This window comes from Trichechus manatus, unplaced genomic scaffold (genome assembly GCF_000243295.1).
Source record: "Trichechus manatus latirostris isolate Lorelei unplaced genomic scaffold, TriManLat1.0 scaffold00011, whole genome shotgun sequence".
Taxonomy (NCBI): domain Eukaryota; kingdom Metazoa; phylum Chordata; class Mammalia; order Sirenia; family Trichechidae; genus Trichechus; species Trichechus manatus.
The window spans coordinates 4994786-5019445 of NW_004443947.1; positions in this window are offsets into that span (position 1 = coordinate 4994786).

Consider the following 24660-nt stretch of genomic DNA (forward strand, 5'->3'; position numbering starts at 1 on the left):
TCTGGGATGGGCTCAGTGAGAGAGGCTTGCCAGTACTAGTTGACTCCAACTCATGGTGACCTCATGTGTGTCAGAATAGAACTGTGCTCCATAGGGTTTTTAATGGCTGATTTTTTTGGAAGTAGATCACCAGGTCTTTCTTCCAAGGCACCTCTGGGTAAACTCAAACCTCCAACTTTTGGTTAGCAACCAAGTGCATTAACTGTTTGCACCACGCAAGGACTCTGAGAGAGGCTTGGTACCCCCATTAGTCACTGCAGAGGCTCAGGTTTCTCAACCAGGTGTGGGAAGATGGGTGTCCTGTTGAGGCAGACAGTACAAATGGGCTGGGGGTAGGATGAGGAGGTGGGAGCTGGAGTTAGGATGGTGTATAGCAGATTTTATCTCTATAGTAGAGTGGTTAAGAAGATCGTATCAGACCCAAGCAAACCTGGCTCAGGTCTTCCCCTGCTTGCTTAGGTGCCTCCGAGCCTCACTGATAATGATCTATATCAGTGAGATAGATATGTGTAAAAATGGCATGACATCAAACCTCCTGGACTAACTTCAGGAGGGAGGAGGAGAATAAAGAGCAACATCAGCCCGAAGCTGATTCCTATGAGGTGGAGGTCAGATATACCTCCACTTTCTAAATTTTTTTACCAATTCTGACTCTAGCCGTCCCTCCCATGGCACTCTCTACCTCTCTGCTGGATTTGATAATTTGTTGCAATGGTCACACAGAGCTCACAGACCATACTCACAGTTACAGAGTTTATTAGGGAAGTAATATGTTACAATTCAGGATCAGGATCAACTTGGAAGTAACAACAACTCAGGATACAGTTTGTCAATCAGGACAGTTTCTTCTCGGCCATGCCCATAGGCAGGGCTCTCTCTCTCAACCCTTGGCCCTCTGCCCTGCCAGGGCAAGGGTTACAAAGCTCTTTAGCTCCACTGATAAGCACCCTGAGGCACCCCACTCTGCGAGGGAGCCTCCTGCCTGAAGGCACTCCGCTCTCTTACTCTGCTGTCTTGCTCCGTGTGTCAGCATGCCCACTGTAGCCACCTCACTCCATGCACTGGGAAGCCCACCACACTGTCTCGCACCAGTCCCCTGGTTCTGCTGCCTCTGGACTCTGATATGCTTGCTGCCACTTCTTGCTGTCTTGCGCTATCTCTGGTGTTACAGCTGTTCTGTCTCCTGGGTCTAGGAGGTTCTCAGCACAGGGACCCTGGGTCCAAAGGACATGCTCCACTCATGGCTCTTCTTCTTGACAATAGTTGAGTTCCACCCCTCGACACTCAGCCTCTGGAATTGGTTCCCTTTAAGCCTAGCAGGATGGCAAAGCTGACCAATTCCCTACAAGGTTCCATGCACCTTATTTGTATTAGCAAAACTGTCCAATTCCCTTGGTGGGCCACAAGCACCTTTTTTGCATAGTCCCACCCAATCATTTTGTGGGAGTTTCAAGACCATGACTAGAAGGGTCATGTAATAGTAACTCACTGTACCTCAAAATATAATGCTAATTAAAGAAGGACATTCATTTCAGACTCCTAGCACAGTGACTGGCACTTGTCAAGCTCTCAGTTGCTGGAAAAGGTCATCACGGTTGGTAAAGCAGAAGGTTAGCAAAAATGAGGGAAACCCTCCAAGAGATGAATTGACACAATAGCTGCAACAATGGGTTCAAACACACCAATAATTGTGAAAATGGCGCAGAACCAGGCAACTTTGGTCACTGTGAGTCGGAATTGACTCAACGGCAGCAGGTTTAGTTTGGTTATACACAAGGTCACCATGAGTCACAGCCATCATGATGGCAATGAACAAAAAGATCTCAGTAAGCAGCAGGTACCTTTACCAGATAGACTCTATTAAAAGTACAGGACCACCCACCCCAAACTGACTTAAAAACAATAAAACCAAAAAAAAAAAAAATTACTGGCCTTATAATTAAAAAGCTTGGTGTTTACAAGCTCCAGGCACTAGTTGATCAAGGGGCTGGAATCATGTCCCCAGGTTGCCCACCTCCTGGCTCCACACCGAACAGTCTCTCTTATTATGGCAACAAGATGTCCATGGTAGGTCCCAAGCTCACTCATATCCTCCTATTTCTAAATCCAGCAGGAAGAGTGTAAAGGCTTCCTCCAGGTGCCTCAAGCAATGTGCCTGGATTTGCTCTGATCTAATTTAATTGTCTTGGCTCAAAGCCTATGCCCAATCATTGTGCCAGGAAGGGGGTGGGGGATGAAATGTGCATACTGAACGCAAAGTCTGGGGGGGTGGGGGGTGGGACTGGGTCCCAGCAAGCCCACGGCCCTAAGAAAGAAGGTGGGATGTGTCCCCAAATTAGAACCAGGGACTTGTTACAGGAAGTAGGATAAACAAATGCTGGACAGGCCAAAAACGATCCATCATTCCACAGTCGTTGTTAGTTGCTATTGAGTCAGCTCTGACTCATGGTGACCCTATGTACAGCAGAACAAAACATTGCCTGCTTCTGCCCATCTTTACGATCGTTGATATGCTCAAGTACATTGTTTCGGCCACTGTGTATTTTTAGTAACTCTCAACCTAGGGGGCTCATCTTCCAGCACTATATCAGACAATGTTCTATCATGATCCATAGCATTTTCACTGGCTGATTTTCAGAAGTAGTTCGCCAGGCCTTTCTTCTAGGTCTGTCTTAATCTGAAACTCTGCGGAAACGTGTCTACCATGAGTGGCCCTGCTGATATTTGAAATACTGATGGCGTAGCTTCTGGAATCACAGAAACACACAAGCCACTACAGTACGACGAACTGACACACGAGTAGTGGGCACAATTATTAGCATCTACTGTATATAATGGGGAGCCCCAGGTATAGTGGTTAAGAGCTACGGCTGCTAAGCAAATGGTCAGCAGCTCAAATCCACCAGCCTCTCCTTGGAAACCCTATGGGGCAGTTCTGCTCTGTCCTATGGGGTTGTTATGAGTCGGAACTGACTCGGCAGCACTTAACAACAACAACAAATACGTATTTGTGGTTCCAGTTAGGATGAGGCTTCCAGAGACATTATTAAGTGGCCTTGATGTCCAAGAAGATGTTCTCTGCCCCTCTACTTGGAGGCTTGCCTCACTCTGCTGGGGCAGGTAGTCTTTGTCCCTTGCACCTCAGTCCTTTCTGGCAGTCCTCATCCCCCAATTACAAACCAAGCAGTCCCATCCTGCCGTGAATTCACACCTAATGAAACGAGAGAAAAATCTGCCATGTTCAGTATGGAAATGGCCCCATTCCTGGGAAAGCCTGAACTGAGTTTGTCTCTGTAACCACAGAAGTCCAATTATCTTCTCTCCAGAAAGTGTTAAGTGTGGAGACCACTTTCTCTAATTAATTGGCACTATTGCTTGTGCTGGGCCTTTCGGGGGGCCTGAGATGAGAGCTCTGTCTGGGCGGCTGATCAGGCACGAGAGGCCTCATGCCACCCAAGGCCTCCCGTTAGTTGAGCTCAGCGAAGACGCAACAATCCCAGGCCAGCTTTTCAGGGAGAGGGCCTGTTGCTCACTGCATGAACACATGTGTTGCCAGTACTCAGGGAAGGAGAAGGGCACTGTCTTACTTTTTCCCCTCATTTGATTCTAAGAACTGGAAAAACATCTGCACTCTGGAGTTGACAGGCTCTTGTATAAAGGCTGAGTTAGTGACTTATTGCCATCCCTAGCTCATGTACACACTTATTTGCCCCTTTAGTTCCTGCAGGTCCCCTCTCCCCTGCCCACTCCCAAACCCAAGCCAAGTCTTTTTTGGAGGCCTCCATCTCATCCCAGAGAAGACCTTATCCGTGCTGTCCAAGTCACTCTGGCTGTGTGCCACAGCTGCCCCTGACTCTGCAGGCACCATAGCTGCCTGCCAGGGGCTAGTGCTGCTGACCAGCTCAGCACAGGTGCCAGCTATGGCCCCTCCTCCAACCCAGCTGTGGTCAGCTGAATGATGACCCCCAAAGACGTCCAGGTCCTAATCCTCAAAACCTGTGATGTTACTGCATAGGACAAAGGTTTTTTGCGCATGTGTTTGAGTTAAGGATCTTGAGATTGGGAGATTATTCTGAATCATCTGGACGGGCCCCATGTAATTACAGGGATCCTTATAAGAAGAGGAGTCCCCAGGTGGTGCAAACAATTAACGCATTAGGCTGCTAACTGAAAGGTTGAAGTTTCGAGCCCATCCAGAGGTGCTTCGGAAGAAAGGTCTGGCTATCTACTTCTAAAAATTCAGCCATTGAAAATTCTATGGTGTACATTTCTACTTTGACACACACAGGGTATCCATGAGTGGAAATTGACAAGATAGCAACTTTTTTTTTCATGTGTAATTCTAACTCTCAGCATCCCTCTACTCAATCAAACATTCTCCTGCCACTTGGGAAAGAGTTGACAGGATCTTAATAATGATCCTAACATTTATAAGTGCCATTTACTGAGCTACTAAGTGGCCGGTGCTGAGCTAAGTGCTTTACATGCATGACCTCATTTAATCCTCCCAATAACCCTCAGAGGAAAGTACTGTTATTATTTCCATTTTACAGATGAGAAAATAATAATTTAAGATCAGCTTGTGTTACAGATTGAATTAGGTTCCCAAGAAAAGATACATTGAAGTCCTAACCTCCAGTAACTGTGAAGGTGGTTTTGTTTGGAAATACAGTCTTTGAAGATGTTATCAGTTAACATGAGGTCATACTGGAATAGAGTGGGTCCTAATCCAATTTGTTTTTGTTGTTAGGTGCCGTTGAGTTGATTTTTGACTCCGAGTGACCCCTTGTGACAGAGTAGAACCGCCCTATAGGGTTTTCTAGGCTGTAATCTTTATGGGAGCAGAACTCCAGGTCTTTCTCCTGCAGAGCTGCTGGGTGGGTTTAAACTGCCAACCTTTCGGTTAGCAGCTGAACACTTAACCATTGCTCCACCAGGGTTCCTTTTAATCCAATATGAGTGGTGTCCTTATAAAAGAGTAGAGACACACAGAGAGAAGATGACCACGTGGCAATGGAGGCAGAGATGGAGTTACACTGCAGCTACAAGCCAAGGAACATTTGGGGCTACCAGAAAAACAGGGAGAGATAAGAAAGGATCTTCCCCTAGAGCCTTTGGAAAGAGCATAGCCCTGCTGACACCCTAAACTCAGGCTACTAGCCTCCAGAACTGTGAGACAATAAATTTCTGTTGTTTTAAGGCACTCACCTTGTGGTACTTTGTTACAGCAGCTCTAGGAAACTGATACAGCTTGCTAAGTGGCAGGACCAGGATGCTGATGAATGCAGTTCTTCCTGGTTCCAAAGCTGGTGAGCTTCACCAGATGCTATCTTGCCCCATGCTATTGTAGCCCCTTGTTCTGGCCAGTCATCCCATCTTTCGAGGGGGACAGAAAGTCCAGTAGATTCATAGCCATATCCTCACATGCTCAGAGTTGGAGAGGGGATTGCATTGTCTGGAGGGGGCGGCGGGGAATGAGGGTGCTTGGCATTTCCACTGGCAACAGAATCTCTAAAGCTAAACTTGCTAAACAGAGGCTGCAAACTGCCAGCTGCTGGCCACATTTGGCCCAGAGACGTGTTGAGTCTGTTTTTGCTTTTTTTTCTTTCCATGAAATGTTGATGCTTCCCATACTTGTAAAAAAATTTCTTGAATTACCGTATTTCTTTTCTTAATTTCAGCATCCCTGAAGTCAAGATGCATCTTAAAATCACAGTCAGCAAGGCGTAAGTTGTGACATGCTGTCATCGCTTGCACATGCGCCGTCAAGTCTTGTAGAACGGGTGTCAACAGCTCGCAAAAAAATTCCTGGAGGCAACAGCAGAGTAGGCACAGAGGATGACATTGTGTGGAAAAACACAGATTTCAACATTCCTGATGGAAATGCCGCACAAAGGAGTCAGATTCTAATTGGGGAGATGTTTCAGGAGCACCTTAACCAGTTAATTTTGCGTGTGAGTTCCTTTTTATATATGCACGAGCTTGATAGATGAAAAAAAAAAAATCATGTCTAAAGTTTAAAAAGGCCCTTTCTAGATGTATAAAATAAAACTGGTAAGTGATAAGAAAGCCTTATGTCATAGTTGGCGAAGATTTTCTTCCTTAGTGGTACATAAATTAATAGCGAAACTTAGATAACATCTTAAATTAAATGAAGTATAGTATTTGTGGGGGGAAGAAAACTGGCTTTCCAGCCTCCATCCAAAAAATAGAAAAAATCTAGTAATATGAAGCCTTCATTTCTGCATGGTCACCATTAACCAGAGAGCTGAGAGGCAGTTGCCCTTTTGAATGGGATCTATTACATTCTAGTTCGCCACAGTCCCCACTACTCCCTACTACCTTACACCAGAATTTCTTCAATCATTCAAGTTACAGTCTGTCCTCTGTGGGCATTTGAATCTGTCACCCCTGAAAAGATAGGTTCAGGGTTGTCTGGTTGGGAAACTATGATCCATATATTTTTCCAACAACAGAGACTCAGCCTCTGATGGCTTCTTTAGCTGCATTGGTGGGCAGGGAGGAGGGTGTGAATCCAGAGCCAAGAACAGCTACAGGGCAATGGCAAAGGAGGAAACTTTCCCAGGGGTGCTCAAGTCTGCCCCATGGGAACATTTCCTTGGTGGTATGCCAGAATCCTATTCTGTTCCATCTGTAGGCCACTGGCTCCCAGATAAATGACCAGACAACTCTCCAGCAACTAAATGTCTGTTACACCTGTCCCATGAGTGACAGAGACACTTAGGCAGGGCTGAAAGTGAGCAGAACATGCAACCCAAGCTCAAGCTGAAATCTCTAATTCTTATGCACCCATTCACTCATTTTCAAATTTTTGCTGCTTGCTGCTAATGTCAGGCAGCAGGCTAGGCAATGGAATGTAAAGATGAAGCTCTTGTCTCAGGAGAGAGGTAGGTCCAGAAAGTGATATTGCATGGGGCAAGTGTGCTAAGAAAAGAAAGAGATGACATATCATATCATATACCAAGCTTGTACGTATATGAAAAGGAACTCATACGCAAAATTAACTGGTTAAGGTGCATCTCACTTTCCACGGGGAAGACCCAGGTTCAATTCCCAGCCAACGTACCTCATCTTGTCTGTCATTGGAGGCTTGCGCATTGCTCTGTGACTGAACAAGTTTCAGCAGAACTTCCGGACTAAGACAGACTAGGAAGAAAGACCTGGTGATCTACTTCTGAAAAGCAACCAATGAAAACCCTATGGAGCACAACGGTCATATCTGCAGCCAATCATGGGGGTGGCACAGGACTGGGCAGCATTTCATTCCATTGTGCATGGGGTTGCCATGAGTCAGGGGCTAACTCGAAGGCAGCTAACAACTACAACAGGTGCCCCTAAAACATCTTTCCATTTAGAATGGGAATGAGAATGGCTCCTTTGTGTGGCTATTCCACCAGAAGAGAGGTGATAGGAAAGTAAGGGTAATTATTTCTATTTGGAGATGCCAGATAAATGCTACCAGGAAGTGATTTCTAAACAGGTTTTTAAAAGCTGGTGGACGAGTAGGGAAAGGCATTCCAGACCAAGGAGGCAGGAAGTAACTCAATACGACGGGAGATGTCTGTTTAGAAACATGCTGGAGTGGTTAGTGGGTCCAGACTGAGCAAAACGTCTAAGGCAAGCCTGGAGTTTGGGCCTGGTCCTGCAGGCACAGACGGCCTCTGAAGGACTTTAAGTAGCCAGGGTGGAGCAGACGAGATGAGAAGCAATTTCAGAGGCAGGGGAGGGACTTTGGAGGGGGAGAAAACGGAGGTCACTCAGGAGGCTGATATAATAGTTTGGTGACAAGAGTTGGGGACTGAAGTGAAGTGATGGTAGGAAGAATTGCAAGAAGGGAACATATTTAATGAGTGATGATCACTTACAGATTTGGGATTAAGTTATATTGGGACAGTGCTTTAGATATGGTAACACAAGCTATGGTAAGCAATATACCCCAAATCTCAGTTTCTTAAATTTATTTCTTATTAATGTAAAGTCCAGTTGGTGACTCTACTCCACATAGTCATTCAGGGACCCAGTCTCTTTTATTTTTGAGACTGCCTCCCCAGGGCCCTAAAATAAAAAACCAAACCAGTTGCCATCAAGTCAACTCTGACTCACAGTGACCCATGTATATTATGCTCCATAGGGTCTTCAATTGTTAATTTTTCCAAAGTAGATTGCCAGGCCTTTCTTTCGCCAAGGCCCCCAGAGTCCTTCTATTCCAGTCAGTGAATGGGAAAAAAGGAGAAAGAGTTCCCCATGGGAGAAGTTTCATGGGCCAGGTCTAGAAGTGCTAAAATCACTTCTGACCACATTAGCCAGAACTCAGTCACGTGGCCACACCTAACTGCAAGGCAGCTGGGGAAATATGCTTGTATGCTCAGGAGGAACAGGACCTCAGAACATTGCCACTGCCTGAGAAGGGGAGAAAGAGAAGCACATTTAATAATCCCCCAGTTAATGGCGATGCCATTCACCAAGAGGGAAAACCCAGAAGAAGACGACTGGGGGAAATGAAGAGTCAGACCAGGACATGGTAAGTTCGAAGAGCCACTGGGGTAATTGGGCAGGAATGGATATACAAGTCCTTATTTCAAGGTCAACCAGGCTACAGAGAGGTGTCACGAGCCTCCAAGAAAAGTCCAGGTCTTAATGGTCTCTGCTCTGAGCCCTGAGGGACACCAACCCAGCACGGACCACATCAGGTCTGCACTAATCATCCCTGCCCTCTCCACAATCATCACAGCCACACAGGAGCATTGATACTTAATGCTAACGGCTACAACAGGGAATGTGAATCGAGTCTCATTTATCTCAGAATTCTCCAAGGAGAGAGAATGGCGAGAGCCTAAAGCCCAGATACTTTATTTCCATTTTTCCATCTTCTAATTTTCTTCCTTCCTAAGGCCAGAGTACATGCAAGAATTACAGGGGCTCATTGGACCTCCCTGGCACCCTCAGTTCATCAACCACTTCACAATGAATAGAAGAGCAGCCAAGGGCTGCAGTTTTATAAGGAAGCAACCAAAAAACCAACGCCAAATCTGTTGCCTCTGAGCCAATTCCAACTCATAGCGACTCTGAAGGACAGAGTAGAACTGCCCTATAGGGTTTCCAAGGCTGTAATCTTTACAGAAGCAGACTGCCACATCTTTCTCCCTCGGAGCAGCTGGAAGGTTTGAACCACTAATCTTTTGGTTAGCAGCCGAGCGCTTAACCACTGCGCCACCAGGGTTCCGTAAGAAAACAAGGGGCTTTTATTTCAGCTTCGAAGACAAAGGGCAGTCTGAGGCTCTCCGGATCACGCCCATGAGCCGCAGGTCCACAAGTATCAGAGTGGCCTGGGGACAACGTCTGCTCAGCTCTCCCTGAGGGGCAGATGTCACCACAAGGGGTCTTTCTTCCTTAATGATGTGTACAGCAACCCCCTCCCCCAACAGTCCGATCAATAGTGTCACATTCCTGAATAGGGTCATTTTGTCCTCTGTCCATGGTTAGAACCAAAACCATACCGAATCCGTTGCGTGGAGTCGATTTCGACCCAGCAACCCTATGAGACAGAGTAGAACTGCCCCATAGGTTTCCAAGGAGCGGCTGGTGGATTTGAACTACAGACTTTCAGGTTAGCAGCTGAGCTGTTAACTACTGTGCCACCAGGGCTCCATGATTAGAAGAGTCCTGCCCAAAGCCTGAGCTTCCAATTAGCCAGCATTCATGGAGCACTTGCTTTGCCTGGGCCTCGTGCAGGCAGTGCTGAACAAGACGCTGCATTTGTCCTCAAGGAGTTCACAAACTACTATGGGAGACACAAGAAGCAAGGGTTAAGCACTTGGCTGCTGACTGAGAGATTGGTGGTAGTGGCTCCACAGGAGAAAAGACCCGGCGATCTGCTCCTGTAAGGGTTACAGCCTAGGAAATCCTACGGAGCAGTTATACTCTATCACGTGGGGTCGCTCGTTATGAGTCAAAATCAACTCAACGGCGATGAACAACAACATGGAAGACACAGGTGAGATGATGATGATGATGATGATAGCAATAGTGATACAGTTACTGTTAGAGGCAAGAGGAGACGTTTGTATTGGTACCCAGGTGGGTAGGAGGATGGAGGCCCAGGAACCCCCCAATGCAGCCCTGCTGCTGCTCACCTTCCTCCCCACAGGGTTCCAAAGCAAGAAAGCAAGAGCTAAGTGGGAAGCAAGGAAGAGCTCGGCTGATAACCGGGCAATCATCAGAAACCAACAGCCCCCACCCCCACCCCCCAGGGCAGAGCTCTTTGGTAAAATCTGAATTGAAACACCCAGCTTGGGGTTGAAACCTTAATACCCACCACCAATTCTAAACCTAAATCTTGAGGTTAGCATGAGCCAGGGCTGATTGCCAGAGAGAATGAAGACCAGGTCCCTGAGCACATTCACCCACATAGGTTCCGGGGAAGGGAAAGTGGGACATGGCTGGATGGCCCAAGGGACCCAGGCTCCACCAAGTGAGACCAGAAAGCAGGCAGCACGGTGCACGTGGGCTCAGATCTCTGAGACACAGTGACCCTTCCCCCAGGTAAGACGTGACTCCACAGATGGCCCTGGCTCTCATGGATTAGCAACCTCTCCTTTCTTTGAGTAGGAGTTCCTGGATGGTGCAAATAGTTAACGTGCTCGCCTGTTAACCAAAAGGTTAAAGGTTCAAGTCTACCCAGAGGCATCTCGGAAAAAAAGCCTGGTGATCTTCTTCCAGAAGATCAGCCACTGAAACCCTATGGAGCACAGTTCTACTCTTACACTCATGGAGTCGCCATGAGTAGGAACTGGCTCAACAACAACTGAATGTTTCCATGCTTGGGGTGGAGCTGAAAGGGGGTGGGCAGAGGAGTGGTGCCTGGGTAGAGTAATTGGGAAGGCACTCATTCTACTCGCCCCGGCCCCGCCCCAGTGGGTGCCGTGGCCAGTCCCTGAGCTCTTAGGGATCCTTCCCTTCCAGGCACCATGAAGCAAGTCCACTGTGGGCAGGGATCCAGTCTCTAGCGAGCTGATGCCACTCCTCTGAGTGCACTACAGTGCCATGTGTGAACTGCTGCAACAGAAAGCCATCCAAGGAGTATTGGGGTATAAGGAAGGGGGAGGTCAGGTCAGCTAGGAGTGGGGGGCAGAGTTGGGGCCATTGGTACTGGGTCTGCAGTGTGAGAATGAAGGGTGGAACATGGCTGAGGGAGGACCCTGGACCAAAGGCAGGGAGTTCAGAGCCTGTTCCTCCCCCGACAACTCTCCCAAGGGGTGCGCACATGGGCCTGAGACATGAACTTTGAGGGAGCTGGAGAGGCAAGACAGGCCTGCATGCCACACTCAGGAGTGGGGACTTTATCCTGCAGGTGCTGGGGGACCACGTCAGAGGGAACAAAGTGATGTTGCCCCACCAGTGACTCAGACAGTGGAAGAGGCTGCAGGCAGGGGGCAGGTTCAAGGGCAACTCCAGGAACAATAAAAACCAAAACCAAACCCGTTGCCATAGAGTCAATTCCGACTCACAGCGACCATATAGGACAGAGTAGAACTGCCCCACAGGGTTTCCAAGGAGTGGCTAGCAGATTCAAACTGCTGACCTTTTGGGTTGCAGCCATAGCTCTTAACCACTGCACCACCAGGGCTCCATAGTGGGCAAGAAAGAGGACCAGCAGAGAGGGGCTGACTGGTGTGAGGAGCACATCAGAGAGCAGGCAGACATTGTGACTGATTCGATGGCAAATAGAGGCAAAGAGGGAGAAAGGAGGACTCAGGATTATAGCTTGGGGTCTGTACAGTATTCCTCTCCTACTGTGTGGCTTCAAACCATCAACCTTTCAGTCAGCAGCCATCAGCAGGGCCACGTTCTCTCCGGAGGCTCTAGGGGATGACCTCTTCTTTTCTCTCCCAGCTTCTGTAGCCCCAGGCATTCCTTGGCTTGCAGCTGCAGCATAACTCCACTGTCACATGGCTGTCCTTCCTCTGTCTCTCCATGTCTCTTCTCCTCTTATAAGGACACCACTGAGATTGGACTAGGATCCACCTACACAAGCATGACCTCATGTTAACTTAACTGAAGACATACTTCCAAACAAGATCACATTCACAGATGCAGGAAGTAGGACTTCAGTGTATCTTTTGGAGGAACACAATTCAATCTATAATACGGTCCCTGGATGATAATGAAGACACTAAGGTGAGAATCAAAGGGAAGGAATCAAGATTGGGGTAGAGGGAGAAATGATGAGTGGAAGTGTTTGGCAACCATATTTCATCACCTCTAGGATGCATCCTCTCCACATTTTAGCATCTCTGAAATTGGAATGCATCTTATAGTTGATGTGACCAGAAAGCATATCATTGTTTATTTGACAGTATTTTCTCTTTTTTATCAGAGCATCAAAAGTGTGTTTTCACAATCGATGGGCTCTTTGATTTTATGAAATGGAGTGATGAATTGGTGGAGATGGGCTAGGGAAGGCGTTAAGGCATAGAACACACTGCCCTCAGCTCTCTGCTGCTTTGTGTCACAAGGTCCTTTGTCTTTCAGAACTCAGTGTTCTTATCTATAAAGTGGAGTTAATAGCTGTTGAGGGAGCATTCACTCAGAGACAAAGGAGCTGTTGTGGACACCCTGATTAACCTCAGAAGGTTTGGAATTACATCTACTCTAGGATTATGCCATTTTAAGTAGATAAGACAACTGTATGTACTGTCTTACCCATTAAAAACCCATCCTAACAATTCAAATGTCGATCAGTGGATGAATAGATAAACAAAAGGTGGTATAGCCATACAAAGGAATATTATTTGGCCATAAAAGGAATGAAGTACTGATGTATGCTACATGGATAGACCTTGTAAGCATTATGCTAAGTGAAAGAAGTCAGACGCAAAAAGACAAATACTGAATGATTTCATTTATATGAAATGCCCAGAATAGGCAAGCCTGTAGAGACAGAAAGTAGATTAGTGGTTGCCTGGGAGTGGAGGAAGAGAGAAATTGGTGGGTGACAGCTAAGGGGTACAGGGTTTCTTTTTGAGGTAGAGAAATGTTCTAAACTTGACTGTGATTTTAGATGCACAACTCTGTGAATCTACTGAAAGCCATTGAATTGTACACTTCAGTGAGTGAATTTTGTAGTGTGTGAACTATACCTCAGTAAAGCTGTTAAAAATAATTTGCCCTGCCTCTGATTTAGAGGGCTTTTCTTTCCCCTCAACTGATAAGTAAACTAGTTGTTGTCAAGCAAGCTCCACCTCATGCTGACCCCGTGTGTGTCAGAGTAGAACTGTGCTCCATAGGGTTTTCAATGGCTGGTTTTTCTGAAGTAGATTGCCAGGATTGGAGGAAGACTCATTAACTACCTGCGATATGCAGGCGACTCAACTTTGCTTGCTGAAAGTGAAGAGGACTTATAAAGCAGTTACTGATGAAGATCAAAGACCACAGTCTTCAGTATGGATTACACCTCAACATAAAGAAAACAAAAATCCTCACGACTAGACCAATAAGCAACATCATGATAAATGGAGAAAAGATTGACGTCAAGGATTTCATTTTACTTGGATCCGCAATCTACAGTGAAATCAAATGGCGTATTGCATTGGGCAAATCTGCTGCAAAAGACCTCTTTAAAGTGTTGAAAAGCAAAGATGTCACTTTAAGGACTAAGCTGCATCTGACCCAAGCTGTGATATTTTCAATCTCCTCATCCGCATGCAGAAGCTGGACAATGAATAAGGAAGACTGAAGAAGAATTGATGCCTTCGAATTACAGTGTAGGCGAAGAATAATGGCTATACCATGGACTTCCAGAAAAACAAATAAGTCTGTGTTGGAAGAAATGCAGCAAGAGATCTCCTTAGAAGCGAGGTTGGTGAGACTTCGTCTCATACTTTAGACATTTATCAGGAGGGACCAGTCCCTGGAGAAGAACATCATGCTTGGTAGAGGGTCAGCAAAAAAGAGAAAGACCTTCAACAAGATGGATTGATACAGTGGCTGCAATAATGGGCTCAAGCATAACAACAGTTGTAAGGATGGTGCAGGACTGGACAATGTTTCATTCTGTTGGACATAGGGTCGCTATGAGTTGGAACCGACTAGACGGCTCCTAACAACAAGAACAATAGATCACCAGGCCTTTCTTCCAAGCTGCCTCTGGATGAAGTCAAAACTCCAACATTTCAGTTAGCAGTCCAGCATGTTGACTCTTTGCACCACCCAGGGACTGCTAACTAAGTAGGTCCTAAAAACGGGTATTCATCTGATCCATGGAATTGGGACATAGGAGAGAGAGCCTTGAGTCTACAGCTGGCTCCGAAGCCTTGAGGTGGAGCACTGGCGAGGTAATGATGGGAAAGCCTCCCAGGAAGAGCTTCCCCAGGATAAGGGGTTCCCTCCTCTCCTGCTCACATTCTCCCATCCCTCCTCACTCCCCATTTCCCCTCCAGTTAAGGAGCTGGGATGGGCTGCAATGGAAGGGAAACTGCAGAATGTTGAAGAAGGAATATTTTCTTTAAATGTTTTTGGTTCAAAAAGTCTGTCTGTGGGCAGGTGCTGGGGCCATACTGAGGCATGAGTGAGGGTTTGTAGCGGTAGGTTCTGAAGCCAGGTGACCTGGATTGGAATCCTGGATCTCCACCTTCTGTGTGACCTTGCACCAGTTACTCAAACTCTCTGTGCCTCAGCCTTCCCATCTGTAACAGGAGGATAAATGATCTTGGCTTCCTCCAAGGATTTTATGCACAGGACCAGGACTATAGCGAAAATGAGGCAATTGGGACATAAAATTTAAGGAGGGTCTCTCTCTCACTGCATGCATATGACCTTGAGAGTGAATGCCTCCTTAAATTCTGCACCCTAGACCCCTCACTGGGCTCACCCTAGTCCCCAGTCATGTTCATGAAGATTGTTTGAGAGAATGCCCATGAAGAGCTTTTGCACCGTGTTGTGTCTGCAAATAGTGAGCTCTCTCAGTGAAGGTCAACTCACATAACAATGGTTGCAAATGAAATCTCTTAAGATTCTAGGAAATGGGCTGCTTTCTTTTCTTTGAGTCCCTGAGTGGCGCAAACAATTAGCACCCAACCACTGTCGGAAAAGTTGGAGGTTCAACCCACCCAGCAGCACTGCAGAAGAAAGGCCTAGTGATCTGCTTCCGTTAAGACTGTAGCCAAGAAAACCCTATGAAGCAGTTCTACTCTATAACACATGGGGTCACTGTGAGTCGGAATCAACTGGACGGCAACAAGTTTGGTTTGGTCTTTTTCTTTGCATTCTTCTAAGCTACACCATAATTCCAAAGGGTGATTGAAAAAGTGGGTCCCAGCCCAGGTTACAATGATACTTGCATTACCCTGTACTACCGACCCTGCAAGGGAGGCAGGATGTGTAAGGTGCTGGCCAGAGGGAACTCTCATCCACCTCCTTTTACTTCTCATCTCCCCACCTCCTCCTTTCCTTTTCTTCCTCCCCATTTGAAGTTCTCTAACACCAACCACAGGCAGCCTGTCCCCGCCCCTCCTTCCTTTCCCTCCCTCCTTTCAGGATTTAACATTCTCTGAGATATTTACACATTTGAAACCTCTCAAAGAGGAGAAAAAAATGATCAGACCAGAGCCAAAATGCCTTGGGGAGAGAAGCAAACACTCCAACAATTAACAGCCTGGGAATCACAGCTTTGCTAGCAGCGCGCACACCCCCGCCCTCGGATCAGGAGGGGGACCGCCTGGGCTTGCCATCATTGGGAGCACAAAGGGGAATACTGTACAGTCTGGTTCTTTCCTTGGCTCTCCTTTCTCTTCCCCTCATCCTTCTTTGACACTGTCTTAATTTTCATGCATTTAATTTATCTGTTCGTTAATTTATTTTTCATTTGTTCAATCTTTTTTTTTCAATTAGCACTTTGCATTCATTATTTCATTTGGCCTTCCCAATTGTCTTCCAAGGTTGAGGTTATCCCCATTCTACAGGTGAGGAAACTGAGGTTTAGAGATGAATAAGGCACAACTTCTGAGTCCAAGGAATCCAAATGTTAGTAGGGGAGGTGGACACACCAATATCCCCATGTGGAGATGGGAGAAGGAACAACATTTTCCCAGTTTGTCCAGGTAGGCTATCTCACAGCCAGGCCCTATGTTACGAATGGAAAATAAAGCCCCATACATTTTAAGGGACTTACCCTTGGTCACAGGTGTCCCTGGGTGGCTTAAAGGGTTAACACATGTACTGCTACTGAAAGGTTGGAAGTTTGAGTCCACCCAGAGATGCCTTAGAAGAAAAGCCTGGCAATCTACTCCCAAAAAATCAGTGTTGAAAACCCTAGGGAGCACAGTTCTACTCTAACATACTTGGGATTGCCGTGAGTCGGGGATGACTCGACAGAAGAGCAGTGAATTATTCACTATTATTTATTCATTCTGTGATTATTATTTATTATATTAATTAATACAGTGAATATATAATAATGAATCCAGCCTGAATTATATTCCTCTTTATACCAATGCAGTCATAACATGTAATTTTTATTTACTCATTTATTTTAATGGAGGAAGGGGCCCAGGGAGTCAAAAGTGCCTATGGCCCATGAACGTCATGAGGTGTCCCTGCCTATTTCCCTCAGGGCAGCCTTCCATGATGCCCCAAACTGCAGAAGACTTCTCCGTCCTACTGTGAGACATTTATTATTTATTTTTATAAAGTAACTGTTTATCTTATATTTACATTTGTTTTTATACTTACTTGTCATCTCCCCCACCAGACTACACAGCCCATGAATACAGTACCAGGAGCATCTTGTATACGGCTGTGGTTGAACAAATGAATGAATTGTATTAATTTTTGTTCTGAAAACTGTCTGTCCTTCTTCCACAGCTTTGCCTCCTGTAAGCATCAAGGCCCTTCCACTAGCCTCTGACCTGGGTGATGACAGTTTCCCTCTAGTCAACCTAGACAGGAACTGAACTGTTGGGTGAATCAGCTGCGTGGGACTACTCTCTATGGAAAGAGACTCTACGTCGGTTTCAACTCTATTTCTCTCATCCTGTCTTCATATTTTTGAGACATAAACGATTAGGATGTTCCCATAGGCAAATTTATCTACATTTAGGAATAGCATTCACACAGGTTTCACCTTAGGTTGCTTATTGAAAATGACACCTTCAAGGTTTATCACCTGGAAATGTGCCTGCCCCCAGAGTTCTTTTTCTTTCTTTTTTTTTTCTCTAGCTTTCTTTTCTGTACCTCTTCACCGTTCCCTTCTCATTTATACTTGATTACATATATGTTTTGTTTTGTACTCAACTCAATGGGCAACTCCTTGAGATCTAAGACAGAGTTCTTTTTCTTGATGTATGTTGGTAAAAGTCCTTGTAACCTGGGTGAGTTTGCTCACGAATTTATTTATTTAATAAATATTTATCAGTACCTAGAAGCCCATTGACACAGTGGTTAAGCGCTCAGCTGCTAACTGAAAGATCGTCAGTTTGAAACTGCCAGCCTCTCCTGTGGCAGTCTGCTTCCTTAAAGACTTCAGCCTTGGAAACCTACGGGGCCGTTCTATTCTGTCCTACCAGGTCACTATGAGTCAGGATTGACTCGATGGCAATGGGTTTATTTATTATTTGTGGATGCGGTAGAGTTTACTCAGGTTGAAGAGTGCTGACTGGAACAGGGCAAGATCTTTACAAATGTCCTTTTCTCACCCTCCATCTTGCCACCCGTGGAGAATTTCTGTTGACAGCCTCTCCCCACATCATCTGTATCCTCACACCGTTCCCTCCCTGTCTTCCTGGGCTGCTCTGAGAACTCAAAAGTCTTCTCCCTCTGTTAGGAAGAATAATTCACTTCCTTTCGGCTCCAGCTTTACCTAACAGGATCTATTTCACTTCTCTCTAGCTCGTGCAGGATCCAGTCTTCTTCTTCTTTTTTTTTTTTTTTAATTTTCACTCTCCTTTGAAAGAAGTTGTGACTATGAATAGCAAAAAAAAAAAAAAAAGTTTAGTACATAATTACTTGTTCTCTCAGTACTTCATTTTAATATCCTCTTTATAGGTTTTTACTCCCTAAGAGAAGTGCTATCAGAGGGAGAAATTTTTAGTAACTTTTTCTGCATACATCTTGGGAGCCTAAAACCAAAAGATGGAGACGAATATAAAGCAAAGAGTTTGTGTTGTTAGCTGCCATAGAGTAGGCCCCTGACTCATGGCGAGCCCAGGCACAATGAAACAAAACACTGCCCGGTCCTGCGCCATATCCATGATCAGTTGTAGATTGGATGGTTGTGATCCATAGGTTTTCATCGGCTGACTTGGGGAAGTAGATCGCCAGGCCTTTCTTCTTAGTCTGTTGTAGTCTGGAAGCTCTGCTGAAACCTGTTCAGCATCATAGCAACACACAATCCTCCATGGACAGGTAGGTGGTGGCTGTGTACAAGGTGCTTTGGCCAGGACTCAAACCCGAGTCTACTGCATGGAAGGCGAGAATTCTACTACAGAAACACCAGAGCCTAAAGGAAAGAGTAGTCCCTCCTTTCCAGAGTTTGGATTATTAGATCTGAGACGGTGTTGTTGGGGAAGGATATGGCCATAAACAATACAGAATATTGAGTGGCTTGCATAACTAAACTGTTCAGTGTAGGCTTCAGGAGAGATGTGATCCAGCTGCTCTAGTAATGTGACTAGAATCTTACATTTCTGCTTCCTCAGAATGACTTGTCTCATAGGCTCATGATTACAAGTTGCCTGTCAGTAACATCCTGGGTCACATGTTCCCTGATTAAAATCTAGTAGCAATAAAGAAAGTCAGTCTTGCTAATTAAAACCAGCCAATAGCCTAAAATTGAGCCTTGTTGGCTTTGAGTGGCTGACTTGGCCCATGTGCCCATTCTTGACCCTATCACTATGGCCAGATATAGCCAATAAGAGCTCAACCCTGGAACCATGGATGGGGTCAATCTCACCCAAACTTCAACAGCTGTGAAATTCAGATACACCTGGGAAGGAGATTTGGATGTTGAAGAAGCATCTAAAGATACCCACTGCAGGTCTCTTTCAGTAGTGAGATCTGAGGTCATTTCATGGAAGGGTTGCATGAAGTCCTGGATTTTAAAGTTTATGTAAAATTTCAGAAGGCAAAAAATGCAGGGCCGGGAGGATGAGTAATGCGTTCCAAGTGGAGAAAGCAACATCGCCAAAACACAGAGATGGGAAAGTAAACATCCCTGTGGGTGAAGGAGGAAGAAGATCCTATCAAGTCTCACGGAAACAAAAGATCCTTAAGGAAGAGGAAAAGGTTCGACCTTAGAAAACTGAGCAGAAGCCCTGAACAACAGGCTAAGGAGGTAGGCTTGATCTTGAGGGCAATGGGGAGCCATTGAGCTATTGTGTGCAGGAGGGCAGCAGGATCAGATTTAGAGATCAGGAAGATCATTTAGGCTGGGTCATGTGAAGGAGAGGAAAGACCACAGTGAGAGAGACCAGAGACAGTGAGGAGGTCACCACCCACCTGGGGTGGTGAGGTCTGGCCTTGAGGAGTGGCAAACTCAAAGTTGTCTTGTTCCAACTATTGCCTGGGGTATTGGACTGGGAGCCTAAAGGTTCCAACAAGCATCAAATCCATCCAAGGGTTATGACAAGAGTGCCTAAAGCAGATCTGGATTCACTCCCCGAATCTGTTACTTCTTAACCGTGTGATCTGAGCAAGTCCCTTAAGCTCTCTGAGCCTCAGTTTACTCGTCTGCAGTACAGAGAAAACATTCTCCACCTTGGAGCGTTATGAGGATTAGAGACGTTGTATGCAAAGCCTCTCCACTGTCCAGTTTGTCACTCAGGAAATGTCAGGTGTTATCAACACTGGAGCTGAGGTTTTTCTTAATCTCCCCTTTTACAAGCAAGGAAGCCAGTCCTCAGCAGGTGACGTAAAGAAAATGACTCCTGTTGCTATAGGATTTTGCCTTTGTATATTTAATTATCCAATCTACCATTGCAGTAGTCCTGTGGAGAAGGGTTTATTATGTCATCTCCATCTTTCACGCGAGGAGATTGAGGCTCAGAGAGGGGAAGTACTTGTCCACGTTCCCCCAGCGACAAAAGTGGCAGAGCCAGGATTCCTAGCACAGGCAGCTGACTCCACAGCCCACATTCTTCCCGCCCCTGACTGAGGATTTCCTCAAATCCTATAGCACCTAGTTATATTCGCTCCTTGCAGCCCGGATCTGCACAGATGGACAAATCTAAGCCGACCAAACCAGGTGCTGTCTACCAAGACCTTCCAGGGAGAGAGGATCTTCACTTGGAGTTAACACAGCATAACACTCCCTCCTGGACAGCAAGTAATTGCAGCCAGCTCCCTCATTATTACCTGACAGCCTGTTACTGCTGCCTTGCACACACAGACCCCAGCATGCTGGCCTCCTGGAGCAATCTGCCTTCCTTGATCCGCTTGGAGGAGGGTGTGTCTTCTTTTTCCTTCCAGTTTGTGTGTGATTTTAATTATTTTTCTGTGTTTGAGTGTGTGTGCATGTGCGTATGTGTATATGCATGTGTTTCCCAGTGTGATGCTGCTGAAGGAGCAGGGCCTGGCTTCCAGTGGCAGCCTTCACCACCTACTAGCTCTGAGACCTTGGACAAGCCACCTTTCTCCCCCACTCTGTTTTCTCATCTGTAAAATACAAATTTTGCTCCTCCTTCACAGAGATGATGAATGTAACACAAGATTAAAAAAAAAAAAAAAAAAAATTGCCATCAAGTCGACCCTGTAAGACAGGATAGAACTGCCTCCATAGAATTTCCAAGGAGCATCTGGTGGATTTGAACTGCCAACCTTTTGGTTAGCAGCCAAGCTCTTGACCACTACGCCACCAGGGCCCCAAGATAACATCTGTGAAATGCCCAGCACATTGCCTAGCTCATAGTAGGGGTGAAGGGGAGAGCCCTGAGCTGTTGTAAGAAAGAGGCCAAAACATTCACTGTCTAAAAAAACACATTTATTTTTCTTTCCAGAACAGACTTGAAATGACAGAGCAGCTGTGTTCACTGCGATAATCCAGGGACCAGGTCCCTGGCATCCCGGAGTGGTTAAATGCATGTCTAGAACTGGGACCCCACCTCCTCTGGGTACCAGACAGAAGGTGAAGGAGAGCATGCAGCAGGCATTCCAAAGGTCTTAAGAACTCAAAGCAGAAACATCAAGTCATGCTGGGAATATGGACTCTCTGGGCAGCCCTGTACCTGTCTGGAGTTGAACTGAGCTGGAGAGAACTGAGCTGAGCTGTTAGGTATTGTCATGGCTGATGCAGACAACCAGCCAAAATGAAAATACCATCACGCCTTTAATCACTTATTGCTGTAAGACCAAAAAGCCAATTGCTGTCTAGTCAATTCCATCCAACTCATAGCGACCCTACAGGACAGAGTAGAACTTCCTCACAGGGTTTTCAAGGCTGTAATCTTGACAGAAGCAGACTGCCACATCTTTCTCCCGTGGAGCAGCTGGTGGGTTGAAACTGCCAACTTTTCGTTCAACAGCCAAGCATTTCACCACTGCACCACCAGGGCTCCTCACGATAATGCAGTGAAAGCTGTGAGAGCTGGAACGCAACTGGACTGCCTTGTGTTTTCAGGCCTTACAAGTTTTCTGCCTTTGACAGGGTGCAGTCTTACCACTTGTCTATCACTCAATTTAGTGGAAAATATTTGAGTTTTCCTTCTCTGACAGGTTTCCGCCTTACGCAGTTTCCAGCTTTTGAAGGTTTTACCATATAAGCAAGGGGCTAATCCTGAGAAAGTGCCAACGCCCCCCTGTTCCATTTTTCCTTATGGAACAGCACCAGGAGAAGGTCAGGTGGATCCATACAGACATAGGGTTTGTCTTACTGCAAAGGGAGCCCAGAACAAAAGGCTCCTGCAGTTTTATGAAACTGGGGGCCAGGAGGAGAAAAAAGAGAAAGGGCTAGGAGTAGAAAAGTACTAAGTATTGAATCAGAGTGGAGAAAAGTGTCTTCAAGGTTCTCCTCCTCCACCACACCAATAAAGAGGTCTCGGCAGAGGCTCCTGAGGAAGGCCTCTGCCGAATGTGCCCAATAAAGAGACCTCCCAATGGAGGTGCCTGGGCTAGGAATGCAGATAGGTGTACGAGCATGGCTGGCCAGGGGGCTGAGTTCTTGACTGCACCTCCCTTTGGTGACAGCAGAGCACTGGCTGTGTGGGGAGGACAGATTTCCCCATGAGGCCTGCTGGGTAAAACCTTTGTAACCGTCTATGGTCAAGCCTGGAGAATCACATGTAGGTTTTTAGCCAGAAGCTGGACTCCTCAATACTCAGTTCCAACTCCAACGCTTTGGAAAAAGAAGAGAATAATTTTTTTTTCCTTAGATAAATTTTTTAAATTTTTTTTTATTTTTTCCCATACAAAAATTTATACATACATTGTTATGTGACTCTAATTGCTCTCCCCACACTGTGACAGCACACTCCTCCTTTCCACCCCTGATTCCCCCTGTCTGTTCAACCAGCTCCTAACCCTCTCTGCCTTCCCATCTCACCTCTGGACAGAAGCTGCCCATTTAGTCTCTTGTATCTACTTGAGCTAAAAGGCACACTCCTCACAAGTGTCACTTTATGTCCCACAGTCCAGTCCAATCCCTGTCTGAAGAGTTGGCCTCAGAAATTGTTTTAGTTCTGGGCTGATAGAGAATCCGGGGCCCGTGCTTTCCGGGGTTCCTCCAGTCTCAGACCATTCAGTCTGGTCTTCTTACTAGAATTTGAGTTCTGCACCCCACCTTTCTCCTGCTCCATCAGGGACTCTCTGTTGTGTTCCCTGTCAGGGCGGTCATTGGTGGTAGATGGGCACCATCTAGTTCTTCTGGTCTCAGGCTGATGAAGTCTCTGGTTTATGTGGACCTTTCTGTCTCTTGGGCTAAGAAGAGAATAAATTTTGATGGACACTAACATAGGTTGTCCACACAGCTTTTCAATAAATCATTTTTATTATTTTCAACATAATCTTCTCCAAGACAAGTCAGTAGAGAATTTCAAGGGGCAGCTGAAAGTCCACAAGAATATTCTTTCTTTAGATAAGTGAAAACTTTGGCTTGATGTCATTAGCTAAGTTCAGCTATTAACATTATCTAGTCCCTAATGGATGGCCCTGTAGCCTCTTCTTAGCTTTTGTTGGACAGTCATATCCAATTATTTTTGCAAAAGAACGTTTGAAAATTATAAATCTCAACACAAGGATCCTTTTAAAGAAACCATAGGGCCTAACTCTTGGTGAGAGTGCCTGGTATGATAATATACAACCTAAGTTACACACTGGAGTTTATTAACAGTGGAGCTGATGCCCTGAGGAGGAAGGCATGGGCTTTGGTGTCAGGCAGAACTCAGAACTTGGTTTTAAGAGGGAGCGGCATGCTTTTCACAAGGTCTCTCTCTTTTTTTTTTTTTTTAATTGTGCTTTAGATGAAGGTTTACAGAGCAAATTAATTTCTCATTAAACAACTAATACACATATTGTTTTGTGACATTGGTTGCCAACCCCACAACATGTCAACACTCTCCCCTTCTTGACCTTGGGTTCCCCATTACGAGCTTTCCTGTCCCCTCCTGCTTTCTTGTCCTTGCTCCTGGGTTGGTGTGTCCATTTAGTCTCGTTTTATCAGACTGTCTAATCCTTGGCCGAAGGGTGAAGCTCAGGAGTGACTTCAGTATTGAGTTAAAAGGGTGTCCGGGGGCCATACTCTCTGGATTTCTCCAGTCTGTCAGACCAGTAAGTCTGGTCCTTTTTTTGTGAGTTAGAATTTTGTTCCCTATCAGAGCAGTCGGTGGTGGTAGCTGGGCACCATCTAGTTGTGCTGGACTCAGTCTGGTGGAAACTGTGGTAGTTGTGGTCCATTAGTCCTTTGGACTAATCTTTCCCTTGTGTCTTTGGTTTTCTTTATTCTCCCTTGATCCAAAGTGGGTGGCACCAGTGGAGTGTCTTAGATGGCTGGTTACACAAGCCCTCTTTTATGAGGCAATAGTGGTTCAATGGTAGAATTCTCATCTTCCATGCCAGAGACCCGGGTTTGACTCCTAGCCAATACACCTCATGCACAGCTACCACCCGTTTGTTAGTGGAGGCTTGCATGTTGCTATGGTGCTAAAAAAGTTTCAGCAGAGCTTCCAGAATAAGAGGACTAGAAAGAAAGTCCTGGTGATCTACTTCTGAAAATCAGCCAGTGAAAACCTTATAGATCACAATGGTCCAGTCCATAACTCATCATGGGGATGAAGCAGGACTAGGCAGCATTTCATTCCATTGTGCATGGGGTCACCATGAGTAGGGGTACACTTGACAACAGCTAATAACAACTACTTCTGTAGGTAGCCATCAGCAAGGATTAGGAAGGTCCATGCCCTGAGGGGTAAACCTCCCCTCTGCAGGAATCCACATTTAAAGCAGATTTTGAGAAGTCCCAGAAATATCCCTGCTCCTGGCAAGACTCCCCTATGCCTACAACATCATTGGGACCTTCAGGGACAGATGTCATCCTGCCCCTTATCCTAATCTTGTTTGGACTCCTGTAACCCTTACCAGTGGAGGCTTTTCTCTCTCACTTTCCTCTTTGTTCTTCATGAACTTTCTAGCTTTCATATCATGTCACTAGGCTATAGC